Source organism: Aulonocara stuartgranti (assembly GCF_965226115.1).
Source record: "Aulonocara stuartgranti genome assembly, chromosome: 20".
NCBI classification, from domain to species: Eukaryota; Metazoa; Chordata; class Actinopteri; order Cichliformes; family Cichlidae; genus Aulonocara; species Aulonocara stuartgranti.
This window is the reverse complement of record NC_138956.1, coordinates 22,738,667-22,760,773: the sequence shown is the minus strand read 5'-3', so window position 1 is coordinate 22,760,773 and position 22,107 is coordinate 22,738,667. Positions and strand designations below refer to the sequence as shown.

Genomic DNA, 22,107 nt, shown 5'->3' with positions numbered 1-22,107 from the left:
TGTTTGTCAAAAGCGATCGACCATTGAAGGATGAGAGGACAAGGGAACACGGTGGCCCTTCTGCATTTCCTCCTTTTCTCTGTGAGCTATGTAAATTTGCCCACCGGGGGAATTATAAAGAAGGAAAAACTGTCCAGTTTCATTTTCAGCAGGCCTAAAGAAAGCTAAGATGACTCATGTGGTGAGTGTTTGCACTTAAAGTAAAACCATAACTGTTTGGGGCAATGCAACATGATGTACTTTCCTTAGTCTGATTCAGTCCTTTTATCGGGGAATATTTTGGACAGTCATTATTTTGGGCAACCTAAAGAAAAAGCCTGCGCTGTGAATAATTGATAACTAACCGGAGATGGCTCCCAGCCTGTAGTTTATTTCTATAAAAAAAGTTAACTTGCTGAACGTCAGCCTTGTGTGGTGCATATCTGTCATCTAATGGTTCGTGCAGAAAATACTGCTCAGCATATTTTATACAGTGGAACTTGAGATGTATACAAACTGAGGGGATTATCCGTTTTGTGGGGAGTTTGAAAGTTTCTCATTTTCTCCTTTCTTTCCTCCCCAAAAAAGGTTTTTGCTCTTCTTGCCAGTGCTTTCATCAAGACAAATGGTCTTGGCAAAGCCTTTGGCCCCATAATTAACACCAGCCCAAGGAGGAGCCATCTCGGCCTGCGACCTGACAGGCCTGTGCTCACAATGGCCTCACACATCAGGGCCAACGTGTCACAGCAGATCTCCATTCACACCAATTTCAGTCCGCACATGTCTCATCTCATCACTACACTTCCCCAGGCTTTGTTGGATGTACAGTTTCTACCAGGTTACATGGATGATAATATCAGTATTGTAACCATCATTACCATTGCTCTCTCCACGATATGCTCACATTATATTGTATATTTATAGGGAGTATGTTTATTTCCCCTCTAAAAACGAGAAGGTTATTTTTCGTAGCACTCCTTTTAGCTATTTCAGGCAGAAAGCCACCATGTCCTTCACCACTGCGCTGCCTCCTTTGACAGAGTGGCTCTTTAGTATGGAGGTGGGAATGGACAAAGGAGACTTGGGAACTGAGGGCTCAGCAAGATTTGTCACATTTTGACACTCGCTTTGCTCTACTAACCCATGTCACACTAGGTCAGCGTAATCCACCCCATTTTTCCCATTTCCCAGAACAGATAGAAGTATAGAGGTCATTGTGCATCCAGTTTCTTTCAGTTAGTCCATCTTTGATTAACGCAATAGTCTGGAGTATACATGCTCTAGATATTACCAAACTAGGTTTTAAAAAGTAACAATAGGTAGGTTTGAGTTTTGAGATTATTAGAGGGAATAAATTAGAATTTAAGTACTTGATGAAGAAGTGAATGCCTAACAGTTTTCCAAATAGGAAAACTCAGAGATAGAGTAGTTACAGTATAGCAATGAATGCAAACTTTTCCATATATGCTAAACCAAAGTTTTCTGTGCCCATAAAAAACCCAAAAAAAGACAAGAAATACAAGAAATACATGTAATTAAATGTAAACATTTTTATGGATAGAATATTGAGGTGTACTCAAGGGGTTGAGGATGTCTGTTTTGTGGTCCAGGATCACTGGTTACCTTGGCTCTCAGCTGGAAGCAGAAGGATTGACCACTTTGGGTTAGGGATGAGTTACTGCCTCAAATGAAGGAGTTCAAGAATCTCCAGCTTGTTCAGGGTTCAGGGGAAAGGTAGAGTGACTGGTGCATCACACTGTACCAGTGGTTGTGGTACGTGCTGTGATGAAGGGAGCTGAGTATGAAGGCAAAGCTGTGAGGTAGTGATGGTAGAAATTAGCTTCCTCCAAAGGCTGTCTAGGCCTCAGAATAGAAACCCGTTTCTCTGGATCAAAAAGAAGCCTGCTGATGTGGTTTGACCATCTCGCCAGATGCCTCATGGGTGCCTCAGGTGAGTTGTTTTGGGCAGGTGCAACTTAGAGGGCAGGAACAGGATAGTTTATGTCTCTCGAGTAGTCATGGATCTCAGTATCCTCCTGGATGAGCTGGAGAAGGTGACTTGGGAAAGGAAAGTGGTAGAAAATTAATGGATGGTTAATATTAAAATGTTTAATAACTAGAGACAGATAATTTATGCATGAGTAGAGGGATTATTGTACATATAACGATACCTAACATTTAAATTCCACGGTCTGGTTTCAATTCACTTTCCCATTTCCTCATTGAGCAGAATTTCCATTCAGGTCTAAGTTTGTTTATGGATTTCTACGTGGAAAGTGACGTGTGACCGGCAGGTCTCCTTTCCCCATCTTTTCATGGTGATAAAGGGTCGCACAGACGCACAGGGATCTGCAAAGACAAAAAAGTAACTTTGAGAAGACGTTCCGACTGCATACAGTGTGGCATTATCACCTTCCCTAGGGATACTCTGATTAACTATTCCTAACCACAGAGATTTATGTGCTGCTTCTTTTACATAATTCCTTATCTCTGCTGCTATGAATAATTCATGTGAGACTAAAGAACTGAGAAGACATTGTGGTTGAGAGTGTGGGGAAATGAGTGAGGACATCTTGAATTGCCTTTGTAGGAAGTTTGAGACCTGAAGTAAATACTGGATTTTATAATTGGAGGACTTCTAGTGCAATCTTATAATGAAATCATGACAACCTCAGCATATTTATCCAGATTAGTAAGTAAGTTGCTCATAGTATAAAATATAGATTAAATAATTAGTGTAATCATGCTCAAAATACTGAGTTACCGTGGTAGCCACTTATAAAATGTTTTTTGTTTTACTCTTGCATATTTCTTAACGTTAAATTTACATTTTACAGCATTTCTAAGCTAAGTAAAGTATGACATAGAGACTTGGGGTCACAGTAACGTGTCCTTTTCTACCTCCTTTTCACATTATGCATGGCTACACTTTCATTAAACTGCATCAGCATTTTTATGCTTAGCAGCACTCACCCCCTACATAGTACCCCTGAGCTGAGCTCCAAACTATTATTTCTTTAAAAAAATTTGTTGAGTCCATTAAAGAACAAACTCGAAGTTGTGATCAGATATTATGGACTTCTTGTGCTTGTGCACTGTCATATGACGAGTTGACAATGACATATAGCTGACTATAATAAGGCAGGGGCCAGTAGAAAGGTCCAAATGCATATAGGTAGCCTACTCTTTGCAAACCTTTCATGCTTGTGTACTCACGCTGCATTAAATGGTGTAATGGTGTATTTGACAATATAGACACCAATTTTCCATACTTGTATGAATCATCTTGTTTCACGTCTTCAATGAAACTATATGCTTTTATGTGAAACTGCACAAGAAACTCTTTATATACACTTTTACTTAGAATAAACTTATGGAATGTCACCATGTCACATTTATTTCTATTGACAGTTGCAATAAGTTTTCACCATGATCTTGATTTGATGATGGGAGAGCTGGACTTTCCCATCTCAAACACATTCCAGAAGGAATCTCGTTGGGGTTAAGGTCTGGGCCCTTTGGTGGCCAATCCTAGTGTAAAAGTGGTCCACGAACCACTCTTTCACAAGCCTTGAGCCCCATGAATTTTTATAATGTTAATGTGAAATATACGGCTGACATCAGGGAGGAAAAGAATCCAGTGATGGGGGGAAAACTGGTAATTCAGTATATTCAAATAGTCAGCTGATCTCATTTTTTGTGCATAACATTGCTGAACCTAATCCTGATAAACTAAAGCAACTCCAGATAATAACAATGAGTCCAATCTTTAGGCTCCCTAGCAAATGGAAACCCTGTGTCCCAATTAGCTTAACTGATAAGTGGTTTTCTTAAGGCTCTACAGCTGTTTAGTCCCAACCCCTTCACATTGTGAGTTCTCTTCACATTGTGTGGAAATACTTGTACTTTAATTTTTAAACGTAGTTCTACTGTTAATTAAAAAAAATTAAATACTTTGACATTTAAATGAGCTCTAAACATTATTTTTTAGATGATAGTTCAACACTGTACATAGTGTTGTTACTCTGTTTGTTGCCTGTGATGTTATGCACTTGGTCTTTGGCAGTGTCTTTAAAGTGGACCAGCTTTATTTCAAGGTTTGCAGCTCCATGTTTTCATTCTCAAAATCTGTTAGGTGTACCTCTGCATGAATTACAGTTCAAAATAATCTTGATTTATCTTATACTGAGCCTCTCTGCAGTTGCTCAGTTAATTCACTAAAAAAAGCAGTTTTCGCTCTTCTCCCTCATCACTCAGTGGCATCACTCAGCACTCTTCATTAAGGATATTCTCTCTGTTTGACATCATTTAGAGCCACGGGTCTAAAAAAACTGCCAATAACAGAATACGTGGTTTAAGTTTAAGATTTTATGTGAGGAAAAGCAGAGTAGGTTCACTTGATGGATGTATCGTCCTAGATACCTGAGATGCAACCGGAACCAAAGTAACGTTAATTCTCCAACAGGACTTAGAAAAAAGTTGACGGGTGAAGCTCTCACATTAACCTGCTTCATGCCGTAGACACAAGGATTGGTCTACTGTCTGGTGAGCCGTTCTGATTCAAATAGCCAACTTATTTTGCGTAATGTATTCAAAGGAGTTTTGGTGAAGGCTTCCATCCCTCTATTTGAAATCAATTCAAAGTCTTGACTGTCAGAAAAATAGCCAAACGACTTTGGGTTGAAGCTAAGCCTTCTTTTGCCTTTATGCATTTTCAATCTCAACCTTTTAAATCTTTCACACAAACTCCTTTTTTCTCCGTCGGCCTGCCTCTCTTTTTCTTCTGCCTGCTTTATTTTCCACTTTTCATTCTTTTCCTCTCCTGCACTGAAAGTCATTGATTCAACCGTCTACTAGACAAAATGTCCCAGCAAAAAGATGGGGGAAAAAGACACATGAAGGGTTAGTAGGCACTGTAGGGTCTATTCATACATATACAATGACCGAAGGTTTGCTGAAGTCTTCTGAGTTTGATGTGGTTGTGTTTAATCCCGTCAGTTTCTGCAGACAATGACTAGCTTTCAGACGAAAGTGTTTATTGTGACTGTTTAGTGGAGTATGGTTTTGTGGTGTTAAAGATGTAAATTGCATGCCTGTTACTCGTGGTTCAGCTAAGAGAGACTGGTAAAAAGAAGCATTTGAAAGATTAATACTGGACCAGCTTGATGTCATATATGTGCCAAATGTTATGTTTAAACATTTGGTTTTCATTTTCAGTTGTAAAAGTGAGAAGATCCCAATATTTGCCCAGGAGTAGAGTGGGGGGGGGTTTTCTGGAAAGCTGAAAGACATAAAGTGAAATTATGTGTAGTCTATTTTGATTTTTTATATAATCTTGAAGGAGGACTGAAATATTTCTTCAATTCTGGGCTTTAACTCAGGCAGTAATATGTGTTAATTAAAATGTAATGCATCAGAAGTTTTTCAGTAGCAGTTTAAAAAGAGCATCTGCTTCATGTGTTGTGTGTTGATCGCATCAGGAATCAAATTTTAGTACTTTTCCCATTTTAGCTTATATATCTGTTTTTTGCAGCTTGGCTGCATGCAGAAATTAATATTTTTAATGAAACTCTTTAGAGCCGCACATCCCACATCGAAGGCCAGCTAAAGTAATGAATTTATATTAAGTAGTTCACGAAATTTTTCACAGGAAGGCAGTTTTTGTTTAATGAAATCAGGGGGAGGTTCTGTGTGGCCAATATGTTCTCATTCATGCGCACCAAGTACTGCTTTTCTGTCAGGTGCTGCTGCTACTACAAGTTAATGAGTAAAGGAAGTCACAAACTTATTTTTCTGTTATGATCAAGTAAACTTTTCACCATCTTCATCAGGTCCTGTTTGCATCTTTGGGTTTTATGCTTTATTTTGTGCTGTTTTCACTCGCTGAATTGTTATACTTGTACTCACTTTTTAATTTGTTAAGTTTAGGCATGAAAAACTATGTGATTGGCTCTAAAAACTGTAGCTCAATGCTGGAGTCACTGGTTAAAGCTTTTACTATGTATGTGAATGATCTCTGCTTCTGGTTTGTGTTGCGCTTGTTACAGTATCACTACTAGTCAGCAGCGGGCAGTGTTTGTAGACAAGTCAGCATCTTCCATGCAAACTACAACCAAAGCAGTCACAAAGACACCAGTTCTGACCAATTTCACCTGGTGACAGCTAAAAACCACTCATCAATAAGTCCGAGAATACATATTTTTCCAGTGGGTCCCAGGGGATGCCAGTGGGTTGCCAACTGGTCTCCGGGCTGTGACTGAGGTTGTACCCAGTGTGTATAAAATAGCCAACAAATACCCACATGTGACAAGTTTGGAGTTGCAGATCCGTCTCACTAAACCTGATGTCTCAGACAGTGATGCAAAGAGGTGCTTTGCACATGCTCAGTTTGACAGTATTTTGGCAGAGTATTTGGTAGATGTTGTTGATAAGTGTTAACTCTTGGAAAGAATTAAATATAATTAGAATTAAATATTAAAATGTAAACATTTTCCTTCAAGTACTTCCATTCATTCATTTTCTTAACTCCTTCTCCATCTTTGAGCTGTGGTAGGTCAAGAGACTGGGCACACTATACACAGGCCGCCAGTCCATAACAAGGCTAACACAAAGAGACAGACAACCAGTTACACCCACACCTACGGCCAATTTAGAATCACAAATTAAGCATGTCTAAGCATGTCTTTGGACTGTGGGAAGAAAAGTGAAGTGGTAATTTATACAGAGGCTTTCATCATTTACAACAGATTCATTAAAACTGTGACAGTGAAATCTGAGATGTGGTAATACTCATAAATCTTTAGAAGATATCATAAAGATGAATCACACTTGATGGCAGAAACATCCATACAGGAAACTTTCACAAAATTCAGACAGTGGGTTGAATGTAGGTGATGCTGAGTCTGAGTCTAAATCATGAGCCTCTGCTCCTGGAGAATCTATCATTTAATGATACAAAATCAATAAACACATTATTACTCATGAGTGGATCTATTTAAGTAAACAATGTGCTGTTAAGTGGACTTCCTTTAATCACAGTTTGGGCAGGCTCCTCTGACTGCTGGCTGCAATCATAGGGCTGTTTTTAACACTTTAGTTGAGCATTGACTGACCTGAGTTAAAACCTAGTAAAGTACAAGGTAAAGACAAATATCTAAGCCTTAACTTAGGCTACGTCCATACTAATGCGTTTTCGTTTGAAAACACATCGTTTTCTCTCCGTTTTGGCCTCCCGTCCACACTGAGATGGCGTTTTCCCCAAGGAAAAACGCAGTGTTTTGAAAACATTCTTGAAAATGTAGATAAACGGCAGCGGGAAATGACGCAGGTCGATGATACAATGCTTTTATAGCTGTTATAGAGACTTGAATGTTAGAAATGCGTCATTTTAGCCCAATGGTAGGCTGGTTGCTAGGCACAATGATGACATCATAATATCTGATGTAGATACAAACCTTCAGGGGCCGAAAGCTACACCCACACTGAAAACGACTCACTCTTCCTCCATTGCTTTCAAGCTGACTGCTGGTCGTAATTCCAGCTATGTCAGTCATCAGTATCCTGTGCTCTCATTGGTCACTTTAGTCACTCTCAATTTCTTGGGTCACTTCTGGTCTCTGGTCTAGCCATCTCTTCCACTGTGGATGCTACTCAAGATGTAACCTTTGTGCCAAGTTTGCCTGGTCAAGGAAGCCGTTTGCAGCAAACAGACAAGCAGAGATTTGGTGTAATCCAGTAAGAGGGCTTAAAAAACAAGAACTTTTTGGTCTGAGCTGCTAGCAGCTAATTAAAACTGAAAATGGTCAAAAGTGAGGCTACTCCAACTGAAGAGACATTAGAAAAAGGTCTGAAGGAGCAGCTACTTAAAATTGCTGATCATTACTTCACAGTTGCAGACATTTATCTGAAAATAAATAAAAAAAATAAAACACTTTAAAATCAGAGCTGATCAAAACAAGACTAAGATAAGATAAGATAAGATAACCTTTATTAGTCCCACACGTGGGAAATTTGTTTTGTCACAGCAGGAAGTGGACAGTGCAAAAGTTATGACGCAAAAATTAGAATACAATAAGAATAAATACAGTACACAGCTGTACAGAATAGAATAAAATAATATACTATATACAGTAGAATAAAATAGAATAAAAATATACAATAAGATAAAAATAGAATACGAATGCTATATACAACTGAGTAAAAATACAACGATGCCAGAAAAGATTATTGCACTTAGTGTTATTGCACATGTGTGGATGTGTGTGTTTGTTCAGTTAAAGTCTTTATTATGGAGTCTGACAGCAGTGGGGAGGAAAGACCTGCGAAATCTCTCCGTCCCACACCGTGGGTGCCGCAGTCTCCCACTGAAGGAGCTGCTCAGTGCTGTCACAGTCTGCTGCATGGGGTGGGAGACGTTGTCCAACAGGGATGACAGCTTAGCCGCCATTCTCCTGTCACTCACCACCTCCACTGGGTCCAGAGGGCATCCTAGAACAGAGCTGGCCCTTCGGATCACCCTGTTCAGTCTCTTCCTGTCCCCAGCAGAGATGCTGCCGCCCCAGCAGACCACACCATAAAAGATAGCAGAAGCCACCACAGAGTCATAGAAGGTCTTCAGGAGTGGGCCCTCCACCCCAAACGACCTGAGTCTCCGCAGCAGGTACAACCTGCTCTGCCCTTTCCTGTAGAGGGCGTCTGAGTTATGAGTCCAGTCCAGTCTGTTGTTCAGATGAACACCAAGGTACCTGTAGCTGTCCACAGCCTCAATGTCCATACCCTGGATGTTCAGTGGTTGCAGTGGAGAATGCTTGTGCCTGCGGAAGTCTACCACCAGCTCCTTGGTTTTACTGGCGTTGATCTGGAGGTAGTTCAGCTGGCACCAGTCCAGATTGAAAAAATCTGTAGTGAGCAGTAGCTTGATGGGGGTCAACCTGTGCAAACAAACCAGTGTCTAATTACATGTGGAACGTGAGAAATGGCTGCCGTGCAACTCATGTTTACCCCAAATTGCAGTGAAGAAGAAAACTCACGGGGGAAACGGCTAACAGCAGGGGAAAGCTAATCAGAGAGTTAATTAACTAAATTGACACATTATTGAAATTGAATCATGATGATAACATACCCATGCTGACATCACAATGCAGTGAACAAATAGATTAATTCCTCTCTGTTTTGCCCTTTAGAGGTATTATTTCTTCTTTAGCTACACAGATATTATGATGTAGACGACTGTATCCCGTATCAAAGAATCAATGCACTATGACACCAACTATCACATTAAAATGTGATCATAGAATTTCACAGCATTGCATTAACTGTTTTGGAATTACAACTATTTTTATACACAGTCCCCCATTTTCAGAGGCTCAAAAGTAACTGGACACACTGGCATAATTTTAAATACAAGGCTTATTGTTTATATTTGGATGAACATCATTTCCAGTCATTGACTGCCTGAATTTTAGATGTCATAATCATCTTCAAATGCTACCTGTCCTCTCTTAAGATGATTTGACGGGCCTTTCCTGCAGCCACTTTCAGTTGCTTGTTTTCAGTTACCATTTTTGAGGTACACATGAGATGCACATTCTCTTTTACAAACAGCAGTGCGTATAAGGCAAGCGGTGCATGCATGCTTGTTGGGTCATACATTGCTAAAACATCTAGTCATTCATATTTTTTATCCCTAAAGAACTACATCACCCCCAGCATCGGATGTGATCGCTGGCACTGAATTACGCCATGATTCCCACCCCCTGAGCATCTCTATTGACACGCATTTCTTAATAAATATATGCAGGCGTTAAACTGAGTGAGCTTTTGCTTCCTTGCGTGATTCTTACGTGGCGACTGGTCGGTGAGGCCAGTCATCATTAGCAGTATTAATGCCTTGGGTGGTTTGCGTAGACCGCGACCCTCTGACATTTTCTCTTCTCATTCTCTTATATACCCAAGCTGGAGATTAATGTGTGGTTTTTATTTTTGCTGCAAACTGTTTAACAGGGAAACCAGCACAGCCTCAGACTCAACCCTGCTGAAGGCAAGAAAGCACATGAGGAAGAGTTGTGTGTAAGCTCTCAAAATTATTATCCCAAATATGTACGCCTCCACTGCTCTGCTGTCCGGTCTGAATTAGCATCTCTGCTCTAAGCCACAGCTCTCAGCCGCTTTACACCATCTGTATATTTGACAGGAAACAAAGACGGGTTGTAGTGGTAAAGCAGTGGTGCCACAGATCTTATGAGAATGGCCTCTGTGTTGCTGCCACCTCTGAGCATTGTTCCTATTAATCAGAAAGCCATTTGTGATGCCGCATTAAGTCCTCGGATGTCTAAAATGTGACAAATGATGATTACCTGAGGGAAATCGATGTTGATCACAATACTATTAATGGTCCCACTGCAGGAACAGCATCCATCGAAGTACAAATCTGGCAAGATTCACCGGCTGTGAAAAAGCACTAATTTAGAACTAGCTTTGTGTCAGGTGATTCATTTAATAACCGAGGTCTGAGAGAGGGCCGTGTTAAAAAAAAAAAAGCTCACATCTGCTACCTTGTGCTTTTTTTGACATCAAACATACTGAACAAAAAGAAAACAAAACCTGCATTGTCTTATCTTGGCAGTGTGAATACAATCGCGCTGTTATGTGAGAGCAGCTGGTGAGTCACTCGCTGTAGTATTGCAGATAGAAAGACAGAGAAAGGGGAGGGGAGTAAAATACTTGATAGTACATGGATGCCGTATTACAGAGCACTTCTTCAGGGTCAAAAATATACTCACTCATCATTTATTCCCCTCCCCATATCTTAGGTCAACCAGGGGCAACGAGCTCAGCGGCACCGACTTTAGCTATGCGTTCGTCTTCCTGTTACTCCTCTGCGGGGGATAAAATCCATATACCACCTAAAATTTATGGTCTACTTCCTGCATGTAGCCTCATATGAACAAGTCCACATATGTGTGTGAAGTGTGCTTCAAGTTGGACAAATAAGTCCTTCAGCATTTACGTGTGCTCTAACTGCTTGTTTAATTCAAGGATGCAGGAGCCTCTCATAGCTGACTTTGGCCAGTAGGATGGGCACACCAGTCCATCACAAGGGTTGCAAGAGATTCTAACAGTCACACCGATAACCAAAGTTAGACTCAGTACTGACCAACAAGCTAGCAGTCTGAAGAGGAGAAGCCCATGTAGGCACAGGGAGAAAGGATTTATCTTACCGAAAGGTTCCGAACCATTTTACCATGAGGTAACAACGCTAACCAGTGCAGCACTTTGCTCCTCTCACTTTCTCATTTGGAACTATTCTTCAGATTTTTGCATCCAGGAAAGATACTTTTGTGAAACTGAGGCATAGCTGTGAGAGGTCACATGTTCATTCTGGCCCATATAGAAAACATTAAACACATCAAATACAGTTCAACGGTCTCCTTCCATAAGCCACTAAAACTCAGATCACATACACCTACTAATCGGAAGGCTGGTGGTTCAATCCCTGGCTGCTCCAGTCTACATGCCAAATATGCTTGGGCAAGATACTAACCTCGGGTTGCTCATATGAATGTGTGTGAATGTTAGATAGAAAGCACTTACACAGAAAAAAAGTACTTTTATGAATGGGTGTGAATGAGGCAAGTTGTATAAAGTGCTTTGAGTGCTCAGGTAGAGGTGAAAGTGTTATATAAGAACCAGTCCATTTACTATTTTCAGACAGTTTCAAAGCTATATAATGTGTTAAGAAACAGTCTTAGATTTTCACATACAGACTTGTGATAAGGATTATAGACTAAATGATTAAAGGTGCCTGCTTACACTTAATGACATTTTCAAAAACAAACAGTCTGTTTTTAAAGTGTAACACAAAAGCAAGCAACAAAAATTTGCATATGAAGCCTCCTTTTTTTGTCCTGAAGGCAAACTTCTCCCATGTGCGTGCTATTTACATCAGGATTCCTCATCTTTCTTGCCCTTGCTATCGCATTGTTAAGTTTGTGGATGCACAATCACCACCTGTCAATCAGTGGAAAAATATGAATCCCCAACAAAATGTCTTTTGGCTCACTCTTGTGTGTGCATTAGATTTAGAAAACGGGGCATGCCAATGGTACTAATGGTCAGAAACCCACAAACTGATACTGAAAATCATGCTTTGTCCAAACTGATACTATGAGCCTATGTTCAGTCTTGCTTGTTGATCAAAGACCAGTGGCTCAACACCAGTGAGATGGTGGAGGTGTTAAAGAGGTTCTGGGAGAGCCTCATCATCCTCCCACCAAGCAATCATAAGAAGACCATGCACGAACAGAGGATAGTGAGAGGTGAGCGTGTGTGAATTTACAGTTTGTGTGCTAGACAAAGGGAGAGAGTCACGCAGAAAGGGAGGAGGAGATAAAAAGAGAAATAGGTATAAGAGGGAGGGAGGAGATGAGGGGATGGTGAGAGCCTAAGCAAGAGAGGTGGCAGGCAATAAAGCGCCCCATCAATCTGGTAAATGAGTGTCCTTCCAGCAGAGGGTACTCTGAGAAATGCAGCCTGCTCTGTGTTCATCAGTCAGAGGTTTAACACTCATCCTCCGCTCCAACACTTCCTTATCGAAGGAAAAAGCAATTGAACAAATGCTTGGAGTACAGGTCGCTCTGCCAATTTACTTACAGTATGAACTTGTCTGCTTGGCACCTTGAAGGATCATACTAGCATTAGTGAGGCTTTTGCTTAAATTGCTATTGACACTTTCAGTCCATTTACACAAGTTTATTATGGGTGTTCATTCATTGTGACTTCTATTGACCTCAGTGTGGCTACAAACATCAGCAGCACTTTAAAATCTGTTTATATTTCCATGATTTTTTTTCTTTTTTTATTTCCAGGGCTATTTCTTATATGGCCAGTGCAGCAATATCATCTGGTTAACACACAACACCTTTTTCACTTTACACGACAGATTGCACGGTGAAGATGTTGCTCACGGGAGATGAAATTGACTCAATAGCTGTACTTAGCCTAAGAGCACTTTTTATGCTAGTGCTCACGTATTGTAAGATTTCATCAACCTGTTTGTCTGCTTGCACACTACCTGTCCACCAAAATACATGGTCAATGCAATCATGTGAAAAAGAAAGAACATCCTCTTTCAATTCTAGGACAAAAAAAAAAAATCACGTCCTCAGAAATAACATAATCTGAAATGCAGAAGCAATGTGCGAAAAACTAAGTGCTCTTTTATTGATTCCATAGGAATTAAGAGGGTAAGTAGCAGCCAGGTGCTGCTAATCAAATGCACTTGAGGTGTAACCACCTCTATAAAAGCAGAGCTCTTGGCAGTTTGTTGGTTTAGAGCATTCAGGCGCCAAGGAGGAAACACATCAGCAATGGGCTTCGAGAAGCAATTGCTGGCCATCATCAATCTGGAAGGGTTATAGGGCCATTTCCAAATAATTATTAATAATTTGAAGTCCATCATCCTACACTGAGAAAGATTATTCACAAGTGGGAAACATTCAAGACAGTTATCAATCTTCCCCGGAGTGAATGTCCCAGCAAATTTACCCCAAGGTCAGACCATGCATTGCTCAGAGAAAATGCACAAACCCCAAGAGTTACACCTATGTATGTTAATGGTTAAAGTTCATAACAGCACAATTAGAACAAAACAGAACAAGTGTGGCTTGTTTGGAAGAATTAGGAGAAAACACGACTTGGGTTTGTTAAGTTGTGGCTGAACAAACCGCAGATATCTCTGGGGGGGGGGGGGGGGGTTACTACACCACCATCTCTCTCTCTCTGGAGACATTTATTTAAACTTGTGCTATAAATTCACATAATTTTCTTCAACTATGCTACCACAACCCCAAAACAGATTTAGCCTTTCTAAAGTAATGCAAATGCAACTGTAATGTCTCCAAGCATGGAACAAAAGAGCGAAGCCCATTAACCTCCAGTCCTAAAGGACAGTCTAGACTGGGTCACTGTACCAAGAAAGCACATAATCACCAACTGTTTTCAGTGAACCAACTTCTAGATATATCACACACACATATTACAATATGACTGCATATAACATATTGTACAAAAACACAGACAAACTACACACCAATCACAACTTTAACTTTTAGACCTCATCAAAACCAGTGTCCTGGTTGTATACTCACCCTGCTCTCCTCTCTCCATCCTTATTTGAGAACCACTTTTTTGCTTTGGCTTGCTAAATATCATGTATAATGCTAGAAAACTGATGAACTACTCTATAAGACACACAAAAAAAATTCATAGTTGATGTCAACAGGTTCATGGGCATTTTGAACAAATGACAGAGAGCAAGGCCAGGAAGTGCAAGTAATATATTTCTGAGCATAGCTGAAAAGCAAAGTATTAAGGTGTTGCAGTGACCTAGTCAATGTCCAGACATCAACCTTACTGAAATGCTAACATAAGATCTTAAGACAGCTTTGCATAAACAATTGCAAGTACGCCTCACTAACGTGAGGCAATGTTATTAAGAAGAATGGTCCACAATGATCTGATAGACTGACAAAGTCATACACAAAATAAATATTTTAAGTTTTTGTCGTTAAAAGGCCGGTGTGTTTGAGGTGCGGACCAAAACGCAGACACGGGAGAAAAACAAAATATAACAAAAAGCGAGCCTTTATTGTGGCTGATATCATAAACACAAAACAAAGGCAAAGGCGAACTGAGAATAGAGCTAAACTAAAACCTAAACTGGGATAGGCTAAGACTAACATGAAAACTATCAAAGGGGAAGTGAACATGAATCAAAACAGGTACATTCAACCTAAACTAAAGCTTAAAAATAATCCTGAGACTTGACATACATGATACCAGACAGACAACCTAACATTAAAAACACAGAAGGGTAATGAGGGAAGTGGAAACACCTGTGCAAACAGCTGACACAAATAAGCATGATGCCACAGGGGAAGGAAAACTAAACACACTGAACATGGAAATACGACTTTCAAAATAAAACAGGAAACGTAGAGAGACATGAACTGGGACACGCAAGCTTGACACAGGAGCCAGAGAGAGGAAGTGAGAGAGGGACAGAGACAAAGAGGAGAGAGACACAAGGGGAACCTACACGGTCGAGGAGACAACACATGACAAACAGAAAAAGACTCACAAACAAGGAGACATAGGAGAAAAATAACCTAGACTAAAACTCAACTAAATCCTAACTAATAATAAGAACACAAGAACTTAACATATTTCCAGTATAACATAACATACAAAATCGAACATGCGAAATAACTCAAAATGCTGGGTAAAACACCCAGCCCCTGACAGTTCTACAACTATTGAAGTATGGCACATGTTTATTTTTTCATATGCTGCTTCTGTATTCTGTCTCACTTTTTGCTAAATAAATAATAAATGTGTAGAAATTTACATGTGGTTGTTCATCTCAGGCTATATTTAAATCATTTTTGAAGCTAGAAAAGACCAGATGATTTTTTTCTTATGTCCTGATACATAAAACTTTGACATGAAAGAAGTGTATTTGGAGCCAGTAATTTCCCACAGAAGATGTTAGAGATTCATTCACAGCACTGTTCAGTGACCATGGACCGTGAGCAGACATCTGGTGAAAACAAGTCCCATGTTAACGCTTTAAATATGTCTCTAATAAGGCCTTAATGCCAATGGGAGCTGCACATAAACCTCTGTCACCATGCATGTAAGCCAGGGATCATAACCATCACATACTGAACCCAGACCTGCAGCTTCAGCTTTGATCGTACTTTGAGTCTACATAATGCAGTTTCCTATGTGAAGAACAGAAGGCACGCAGATGTAGCTACAGATGGATAACCTTCAGAGAAACTACAATCTCCGAGGAGCTTCAGATGCTCATTTGGAACGTTTTTACTGCCGTTGTTTGCTAAATAAGATGTTCGGCACATTTGGAACCTTTTTGTAATTTATTTTTGTTCAGAGAGAAGTAAGATGCTGTTGTCAAGGCTGAGTTGTGTTGGTGGAATTGTTTTGTGGTGATATGATGCTTGGAGCGCAAAACAAGCCAAGCGTTCGTCATTGTTGTCATGAGCATTGTGACTCGACCGCACAATCCCATAGCTGTTAGTGGCGGTGACAATGTGAGAATCAGTAATAGACTTCTGAGATGAATGTTAATACTCTATTCTGTGCTCGCACAATGATGTGAATGTTTGATATCAGCGTCAGTCATGGAGTCACACAGAAAGAAATCATACACAGATTAGAGCTTAATGAATGTCTGCGTGTTTTGTGTTTTAATGCCAGCTTTCTGTCAATACACAAATACGCAAAATACACAAAAAGCATTCAAATGTGTGAGTGTGGTACTGTTTATTGTGCGCAGTCTGGACACCTTCAAATGATAAACTAATGTCTCTTGAAAGTTTAGTAACCGGTAGTTATTATTCACAAACATAATAACACTTTCTTTTGTCTTAGTATTTGTTGGACTTTCACCAAGCTATCATAGAAAGACAGAAGTAAATAATTCTTCCTCATAAGTGTTGTGTTTAACTTTAATAATCATTTTTGAAGAAAAAAAAACGATGTGCATCAAAGGGTAATAAAGGTATCAAAACACAATAAAAAGCTGAGTGCTTTTATGTCTATGCTTTGAGTTGTGACACTCGTGAAAGCATTTAGATCACACTCGTGAAGATATTAAACAAAATCCCAAACCCTAAATCGATACTTCATAACTTACATTATCTTCTGTGTGGTACTCGGGTTTTTGTGACATAAACTTAAAGAAATTTGAAACTGCAACTTAAAAAAAATAGCTGCTCAGTTATTGATTCTGATGGTCAGCTCAGACATGCTCCACAAGGTTCAAACAAAACTTCTTCATTCACTTGATGTCAGCCCATCCAGATGGCTGGTCTGCTGACAGTAATTTACACAATGCTGTTTGAATAAGTGCTGTGATCCCGCAGCTCACTCCACACACACCTGATTTGTAACACAGCTCGGTCTCTGTGGGCAGCAGCATGCTCAGGGAGACAAATAAAACCCAGGAGAAGGGTTTGTGTCAACTCTCTATACTACAGCATTAAACAGTCTCACAGAGCTGGACTCACTTCCCTTATGCATGTCTTTTAAAAGCTGCCATATTGGGCCATCTGGATATCTGGCTGCAGAAATACATGTCCTCTGCTTTGGTCTGCAGCCTTGTCAGCTGCTGTCATATCTTAAACTCCAACAAAAATTATTGTTATTATTTATTTCTGGTTACATTGTTTGGTCATTGAAATAGTCTGTTTATCTAGTTAAAGGCCTTATTCTAATACAGACAATCACATCATGCAGGAAGTAGTGATCCAATGTGTTAGAGCAGACAGTCACACAGAGGCATAGCTACAGATACCGAATTACTTTACTTACTTTATTAATCTATCTATCTATCTATCTATCTATCTATCTATCTATCTATCTATCTATCTATCTATCTATCTATCTATCTAGATTGTTTTTTTCGGGGGTTAAACAACTGCAACACTTACTGTATTGATTATATATTTTATAGTGTAACACTGTCATCTGCTAGAATGCTGCTCTTTTAGTGTTCCTCTGAAACAGTTCATTGCTGTTCTTGCTATGCACCGTACAGATAATGGACATAGACAATGTAAAGTCACCCACTAGTTTTGCAGTACATATTTTTAAGCTTTTTAAGCATTAACATTTTGTCATACTGTTTTTTCTTGGAGCCTGAACTTAACATATTTGGATGAAAGTGTGGATTGAAGTTAACAGCTAACCTTCACAAATTTGTTTAGAAAGCTGCATCCCTAAACTGTAAGGATGCATTAGAGCACACAGCGCACATAAAATACCAGAATTTCATTCACAACGACTGGAGCACAGACTTGTGAGATGATCTGCACTACAAAGCAGGTCATACTATTTGTCAGATAATCCATGAAAATGCCCTGATAGGCACCAACAGCTCACAGACACACAGTGGAAAGGTCCAGTTCAGTGATTCCAATTTGCTGAGGTGAAGCCTAGCAGATGCCAATAGGCTTCAGCGGCCTGTGTCAGGACATCTGTCAGTCAAAACAGCAACACCTACCACTCCAGTATGCAACTTAAGACTTAACTAATAAAAATACCGCCCCAAATTGGAACAATTCAAAAATTCTGGAATTTTTTGTTTGCTTGTTGGTTTGTTTTTTGTGCATTTTAATGCTGAAAACTAACATTAGCCAGATGTGATCAGTCACTACAATGAGTCCTGAAAACGACCCCATTGCTAGCTAGGGCAGTGTTCTTCTCAACATCGAAAGCAATATTTATTTATTTATGGTAATAAAATCATATTCATAAATAACATCACTGTAGAGAATTTCCTGCATTTTTACAGCTGCAGTGTAAGTTGCAAACATAAACAGATTTTTTTCCTGATTAAATAAACATTCATATTCACATTCTTGGAAAAGTCTCTGCACGAGTCACTTTTTAAGCTAGACAGCATATTAGCTCCTCGCTTACAGAACACCAAAAAGCCTGTAAACATATGTCACGCCACTTTTGTCTGTTTGCATATTCACTTGATGTTATTTTTGACAAAAGAGGAAGGCTAAATGTACTTTCAGTTTGATTTAAGCTTTTATTGGATAAACACCTTAAAAAATGTGGAACCACAGATTTCTCGGCATCTGCACTAAAGACTAATCTAATTTTACCTGGCTTGTCATAACCCTCTTACCCTTATTCTTCATGCTGTCCTGACAGCTCCAGTTAACTGATACTGAGTTAAACTGCAGTCTTCCACATGCTCTGATCTCAGGTGATTTTGTCCCATTTAGCATCTTTAAACTACACCAATGAAACAGCCAGTCTAAACTTCCTGGTCTCTTGTTTTTGCTTGACTGGAGAATAACTGAAGCAAAATTTCTACATAAAAAAGTCAAATCACCTGGTCTTTAGCAGGTCTTAAAATTAAAATACAACCTCAGAAGAACTTCAAAGAATATTATGCCATGTCACTACTTATTTAAGACAAATTAAGCCAAAATGCAGAAGCAGTGTGTGAAAAACTATTAAGAAGGTAAGTAGTAGCTAGGTGCTGCTAACCAAATGAACTTTATTAAATGATCATCAGCCTTTTAGAGGTGTGATAACCTCTAAAAGGCAGTTTGCTGTTCTGGAGCATTCAGATATGTGTTAACATTGCCTATGCTCTCTAAAAAGATGGCAGCACAGCAGGTTTTAGCATTTTAGCATGAAAATTTCATCCCAACTGCCGTACGGTCAAAAGTTGAATACCACTTGAAAAATGGCAACAATGGGAGAGAGAAAAAACATTTTTTTAAAGATACAATTTATATAAAACAACACTTAAACTGAAACAGGCTGTTTTAAAGCCATTTTTCAAGTGGTTTTAAACTTTTGATCGGGACTGTATCAAGCACGGTGGTGGAGCGGTAATGTTTTTGGCTTTTTTGCAGGACCTGGGCACATTGCAGCTGTTGAGCTGATCCTCCTTTGTATACCAAATTATTCTTGAGTCAAATATAAGGCTATCTGTCTGACAGCTAAAGTTTAGCCAAAATCGAATCATTAAACAGAACAATGATTATAAACACAGCAGCAAATCTACATCAAAATGACTGAAAAAGAAAAGAATGAAGGTGTTACAAACTTCAGACCTCAACCTGACATTGTGGCAGGTCAGTCATTGGGCAGGACCTTAAAAGTCCTGTGCATAAACAAATGCCTGAAATGAACTGAACCAACATTGTAGAGTAGAGTGGGACAAAAGACTGAAAAAGTCATACAGAAAATGTTTAGCAGGAGTGACACACACAGGACCTATAGAGCCACAAATTATGCATAGGGAGGTCGGGCAGATTAATGGTTGACATTTAACAGTGGAGACTGCCGTTAGTTCTAAATTTCAAACTGATACTCATCATTTATTTGAACCTTTATATTACCTTAAATGCGTGTTTGATTGTATAAATGTGACAATAAATGTCCTATTTTAACAAAAAACAAAACAGTTGTTTACTTATCAAATTGTTTTGGTTGGTTTTAGTTCAAGTTTGTTGAAGTTAGGAATTCAGAATTTATTATTAGGTGCTGTTTTTGTCATCCATTTAAAAATATGTATCATTGCTACCTTCAGATGTTACAATAGAAGAAAGCATTTTCACTGACAGTCAGATTTAATTTGTCTGACCATTTGTAAAAGATAAGTGAAAGGCTTTTATTCTTTTATGGATTTATTCACTTCTATTCTGTTCTTAATGCTTTAATTATGGACGGTGTTTTCTTTCATAATGAAACAGCTCTTCCTTTCATCACCGCGGACGTTAAATATGTAGATGTACTGTACTAGAATCTCACTGGGTTGCCAGCACATCATGAGCTGTGTGTGTACAGTATACATGTCTGGGAATGAAAGTGAGCCAAGCTGGTGAGTGACATGGTTTCATTTACATTTTCAGGCTTGTTTTTCGGCTGTGCTGTGTCTATCAACTTGAATCTACAATTCTTCAGGAAAAACACAGCTCTGAATACATTTATATGTAAAACTAAATAAATAAATAAATGGCTGTGTAACATAAATGTAAGTTCTTGCTGTATAGTATAGCATCTAAATCCACAGAATGATGTTCTATTTTCACTTCGCCCGCTCGGTAAGCTTAGCCTCTCATCTCCCGTCCAAGATGACAGCGTAGTCAAGGGTAAATTAGTCTGACACTGCATTGGCTAAATGCTGCCCATCATTTCCCATCTTCGTTGATCCACATTTACTCAGCTTCATGTCCCTTGGTGTCAAGCACGCATGGGATCACAGACCAGCTGGAGAGCACTGAGTGATGAGCTTTTGTCAACTGTGAGATGGCAGCAGAGGATATGGGAGTACAACCAGCACTCTCCCAAGATGGAACTTCAGTGCGTCATCTGTGAGACATACCCACACTGGCAGGGCAGAGTATTCAGTCTACCTCCAGTTCATCATCAGTGCTCCAACTGCCTGCTGATGGGTGTCCACAGGGCAGGCTTTATGATATCTGAGAATCTGTTCTGATGTGATCAGACAAATTCCAGGTCACGCTTTGTGCCACAATATTCCTCCAGCTACATGTACTGGTAGCTTCAGAGTGTGTGATATGCTAGAAGGGCTAGAAGCAGTGTTACCAGATTTGACTGATAAAAAGTATCCCCCACCCAGGTACCTTAAAAACAGCCAAGGTATTAATTTTTATTTATTAATTTTTATTAATTTTATTTATTTCTTGTCCCATCCTTTTGTGTCAACTGTTAAGTTCATTCATCTGTCTGCGTTTTCCCATTTAGTTTAGTTACAAATATGTATTCTCAGTTTTCCTGTGTTGTCTTGTTGTGTCATACTGTGTTCTTCTTTTATTAGTCCCAGTTAGTTTCCTTAGTTTATTTCTGGAATTCTGAGTATTCATTGGATTTTGGACTTTGCTTCTGGTCTTGGATTTTATCAGCCTTTATTCTGCCAAGTTTCCCTCACAGGTCTTACACTGCCATACTCTCCCATCGTCATGACAGTTTTACTGGTAAAATTTATGCAAACTAATGAATGTGATGAATAATAGAAGTCCTAAAATATATAAAGTTAGAGCCAATTTTGCCTGTGTACACCACTACAGTGGGTTTGAATTAGTCAAGATATGACTTTCAGCTTTATTTTAAAACACTTAACAAAATTTTGCACTATTTAGAAATCATTGCACTTTTTATATAGATATATATACATATTTACATACAGATATGTGTAAGTCAAACAGTTTGAATGAAAATCACTCAGTCTGGCAACTTTATTCAGGAGTCCCTTTCAACTCTAAACAAAAGACTAGGGCCTGGAGGTCAGCCAGGGATTACATACTATGTTAAGGTGGCCAGCAAACAGAAGCTGTCTGGTATACTTGTCTCATTGTCAGCTATGACTTTGAATTTAGTCTAGTACATTGAAAGACATACATAAAACAGCTGCATTACAGCCTTGGCCCTGGCCTTAGCCCACTTTTACCCTGACCACCCAACAATTTAACAAGTAATATTTTTCATCCACGTTCATCAAATATCAATCTGGTACACAAGACAAAAGTGTGTATCCCTACAAGTACAGGCAAG

General features: G+C 39.3%; 1 protein-coding gene and 1 long non-coding RNA gene across 10 annotated transcripts in view; one reads left to right on the top strand and one right to left on the bottom strand.

The window, feature by feature from the left end:
- dlgap4a (discs, large homolog-associated protein 4a) overlaps positions 1-22,107 on the top strand; it is a 100,659-nt gene that overhangs the window by 39,725 nt on the left and 38,827 nt on the right. The window lies entirely within an intron of this gene.
- LOC309696437 lies at positions 1,591-14,208 on the bottom strand. The gene is made up of 3 exons (XR_014273493.1): positions 14,127-14,208; positions 2,151-2,328; positions 1,591-2,037 (listed from the first exon to the last, which is right to left on the bottom strand). It is a non-coding gene; the product is annotated as an uncharacterized lncRNA (long non-coding RNA).